At 32.7% G+C, this 4,745-nt stretch overlaps 1 pseudogene; it reads right to left on the bottom strand.

The window, feature by feature from the left end:
- Positions 1–4,150: 4,150 nt before the first annotated feature.
- Positions 4,151–4,269, bottom strand: LOC120590526 (uncharacterized; annotated as a pseudogene).
- Between the last annotated feature and the right edge of the window lie 476 nt (positions 4,270–4,745).

Here is a 4,745-nt window from a genome sequence, read left to right as displayed (position 1 = left end):
GCCAACAGTTTTATGCAAAACAAAGTACTAGAGCTGGTGGACTCTTACTGATTATGCAATATCCTTCTAGAAGTCCCAAGATTTTTTTGTGAGACCCCAACTTGTTTGTGATTGGCTGAGGGCAGGAATACACTTCTCCCAAATGTTAAACTACTCTGGGTTTGCTCTAGACTAGATTGCTCCAGTTTATGTCCTGATATTTTGGAACTTCACTTTCAAAAGCTACATCATCCTAAGAACACTGACCAAGTCTCCAGTCCTATAGAGAGACTAATTTTATTGGGAATAATAGGAATCACTCTTCTCAACTACCAAGTATACAGAAAACTTCACTGACCTAGAAGGACTACTTGGAGAATCGTGATCCAATTTGAGAATCATTATTTACTTTCTGGTGTATTAGAATTTAATATGGAAAAAAAAATCAGTTTACATTTCAAAGACAAATCAGATATATTGGTTCAACAGTTCAAAAGTTTCCTTTGGAGAGTCTAAGTCACAGCCATATTTCTTAGCAGTCTATTATTCAAAGGCAGCAAATACAACTTTTGCTCTTGCACTAGTATATTCTGTCATTTGCTACCTATTATTCCATCTTTGGATTTCTCTTATACCAGTTATGAAACAATTTTAAGCCTCTACATCTTTTCTCGAATTGGTAATGAGCTCTTTGGGAGAAAAACTGTAAAACTTCTAATAAAAGGATCACAAGAGAGGTAGATATTTTATAAGTTATCTGTGCCAAGTTGTTAGATCACCACCCTCACACCTTCACCATATTGAATTTTAAGTTCTTCTTCAACATCATTGACAAAGCACATTCAGAATTTATAAAAACTAAAGAGATTTAAAATATTATTCTCTTTTAAGGAAGCTGATTCCATTTTAGACATTAATTATTAAACTTTTTTTTTATTTTATTGAACCAAGATCATATTCCTTTTGTGACTTTGACTCATCAATCCTAGATATACCTGTGCAAACTACATTTCATCTATATTATAGCTCTTCAAATAATTTCAGATCACCATTGTGTGCTCTTTAGACTCTAATTATCCAGAATTAGCATCCCTGCCTTCTTTAATGAGTTATCATAGGATATAATGCTGAGACATCCCTCACCTTCTCAGTATTTATAAGTACTTGACCAGCAGTGTAGTACTGTTGGTTCACAAATTCAGGAGCTTCCCAGGTGGAATATGTAACTGGCCCCTACCCTCCAGAACCTTGAGTTTATATAGAGGCCTTAACTAGGTTCAGTCATGTCTCACATCCAGATGGTCTCAAAAACACATTACTTTCTCAAGACTGCATCTTTGAAAATGGATCCAGCTATGGATGGAATATACATTCCAAAGATGGGGAGGGAGTGAGGAGCCTTTGGTTGCCCAGGTCCAGCAGGATGTGACATCAACCAGCAGTCACATCCTCTCAATGACATCCTCCAATAAGCGCTTAGAAAAAGATATAATATTCTGGTTTCGGTTGACCAATATCAAAAAGAGTTTGATATGAATTAAGTGACCATTAAATGATCATTTTTATAAAATCAAAGTACCATATTTTTTAAAATCATCATATGTTATACTGCCTCCTCATATTTGGCTTTCTACTATTTAAATAATACACCCTTTTCAAAACTGTGTGTCAGGATAGAGCTAAGGATAGATAGGGCAGGGGATTAGACCGTAAAGACTTAACATTTATTTTCATTAAATATATCTATTCAAATCCCATCATCAGATTTGGATTAGATTTTATCATAAAATGTTTTCTACCTAGTTTCAACTTTCAGCTATCTGTGAACTGGCCTTTTTCAGTACATTAGTATAAGTGCACAAAAGGCTAGGACTAAGCATAGAGATCTAGAACATACTAGGAAAGACTCTGCTAAGTTAAAATTACCACTTTAATCAGCATGCTGTCAGCCAGTTATAATTCAGTTTCAAAATAATTTAATTCACATCTTCATATTTGTCTAAAATGATGTCATGCGGGGCCTGGAGCTGATCAATATCTTGTCGAAATACATACAAGTCATCTATGATTTGCCTGATTTACTCATCAAGTAAAATTAGCCTTAAAGGAAATTCAGTAAATCTGGAACTATATAATAATAATAGTTTTATTATTATTATTTCTTATTATTACTATTATTATTATTAATTATTAAACTCAATGGTTTATTTTAATAACTTCATCTAACTGACAGATATGATGATATAATAAATGTTAATTGAGGTCAACATCAAGCTCACTTATTTTTAATTTATGAATTCAATATCTTCTTCTTAATGTTGGATAGGGGAAGAAAAGGAAATAGGCATGAGTCCCCTCCACCCCCCATGTCCATTCTTAAGATCCTGATATCTCAAAGACACACAATGATAATGGAAAATGCAACATTATAGTACATGGAATTGACCTTCTTAATTTTGAATTCATAAACTTTTGGTTAAGATTTAGCTAAGTAAAACAAACAAAAAAGTTGTGAGATCTACCATCGCTTTGTGATATTCTGCCCTACCGACAAACCACCTTAGTCATCCTTACTTTTGCTTCCTTTTGTGTAAATTAGATTGATGTGATCACCTTAATTTCACTGCTCCTCTTCCTTTCTCAAAAACTCTTCAACAATGGCCAGCACTGATTTTATAACCTTATCTGTAAATTTTCTCAATACTCTGGAGCGTAATCTTAATGACAAAGAGACTTAAACTGTGGCAAATATAAACTCCCTTATTATTTCTAGAAATTTCTGCTTATAAGATTTTCTAGCAAATGTATTTTATCTTTTCATGTTTTAAAATAATTATCCTTACCTTAATTGAAAAGGATGAAGTAATATAGAATGCGACTAGTTTTCTCTATTGCTCTTTTCTCTTAATGTTAAATTAAGCCACCCATTCCAGGTACAGCTATAAAAGGCCTTTATGTTTCTCTAATTAGAAAATTAAATATACATATATATTTAAATAATATAATACAATGCTATACTTTTTGATTTAAGTAGTCATATTCTTTCAAATAATTTAGAAAAAGAATGGAAAAATATTCTACTATGTTTACCACATCTTTGTCATTTCCGGCAATCATCACTGCTTCCTGTAGATTTGAGTTTCCATCTAATGCCATTTTTCTCCATCTTGGAAAAGTATCTTTAACATTTTTCTGTGTGTATGTGTGCAGCAGCTGATAATCAATAGTCTTAATAATTATTGCTTATTTGAAATTTTTCTTATTTTGATTTTTCTAGTGCTAGTTTCACTTTTATTTGAAACTGTCTTTATTTTACCTTCATTTTAGGATAGTTTCTGTCTATGCAGAATTCGGCTTCTCCTTTCTCCTTCAATACGTTAAAGTTTCTCCATAGCATCCAGACCTCCATTGTTGGGCAGGGCCACCACCATTTGCATTCTTGATTTCCTTTATGTAATTGGTCATTTCCTATGGCTAATTCCAAAATTTTTCTTTTTCTTTTTGGATTTCAGAAATCTGACTATTTTTAAATAAACTTATTCTTTCTTTTTTTCATTTCAAATCTACTCTCAATTCCATATAGTTAATTTTACATTTTAGTTGTCCTATATTTTCAATGCAAGAATTTCCATTTGATTCTTTTTTATAGTTTCTATGCTGAGATTTTTAATTTTTTTATCATGTATTTACTTATTAAGCTTCTATTGATAACATTTTCTTTCTTGAATATGGTTCACATTTTCTATTTTCTTTGCGTGCATAATGTGTATGTGTGTTGTTTGTTTGTTTCTTTTTTATACTGGATCCTGGATGTAGAGGCTCTGAATTCTGTAACATTCTCCTCAAATTTTTGCATTCAAATAGTTGTTCTTAAATATTATTTTCAGATTCTATAATTGTTGTCTGTTGGTAGGGTTGTCTGACCAAGCTACTCTTTCATTACCTGAAATTGGAACATTCTCCTAACTTTTAAAACTGTCATTGCCTTGTGACTAAAACTTTGGAATTTTATTTTAACGTTTTTGTTTCCTTGTGTTATTCTTTTCTGTTTATTAAGACTTTTTAAGACTAGCTGTATTTATTTATTTATTTAGGTGAGGCAATCCTTGGTTGACCTCACAGATTGCAAGGACGTTGTCAGTGTACAATCCCTTATGTTTTTTATATTTTATGCCTACAGCACCTGCTCTTCCTAAGTGGTCTCCCATCCAAATACTAACCAGGCCTGACCCTGCTTAGCTTCCGAGATCAGACAGGATTGGGCTTGTTCAGAGGGGCATGGCCATAGACAAGACTAGCCTAAAAAGTATTCTTCTAGCTGTTTTGCCTTCTGGAGCAGGTAAAGCAGATGACATTTAAATACACTTAGCTGGACTTGCCTCTTGCTCGTTTCCATACCTCATCTCGAATATGTAAGATGAAATCCACTGAGGGCTCCTACTATGATTCAGGTATTTACACTTATATTTTGAATTATTAAACAAGGTTGTAAGATGATTATAGTCTCCAATTTACACTGAAGAAACTGAAGCTCAAAAGAGTAAATTAACTTCATGAAGGTCCTAGAGTGAAAAAGTCACTCTTTCTGAATCTAAAAAAAACAGATTTTTTTCACTGTTACCACGCTCCTCTCTGGTTTTTAATAAACATGTCAGTGTCTGTGTATACTTTCCAAAAGAAATTATTTCCCAATCAAGTTAAGCTGAGTTTTAATATGTTTTAAGCTTGTGTTGCTAATTACCAGCAGTGAATTAGCGCATACCATT

Source organism: Pteropus medius, unplaced genomic scaffold, assembly GCF_902729225.1.
Source record: "Pteropus medius unplaced genomic scaffold, Ma_sr-lr_union100, whole genome shotgun sequence".
NCBI lineage: Eukaryota > Metazoa > Chordata > Mammalia > Chiroptera > Pteropodidae > Pteropus > Pteropus medius.
This window is presented reverse-complemented; position numbering and strand designations above follow the sequence as displayed.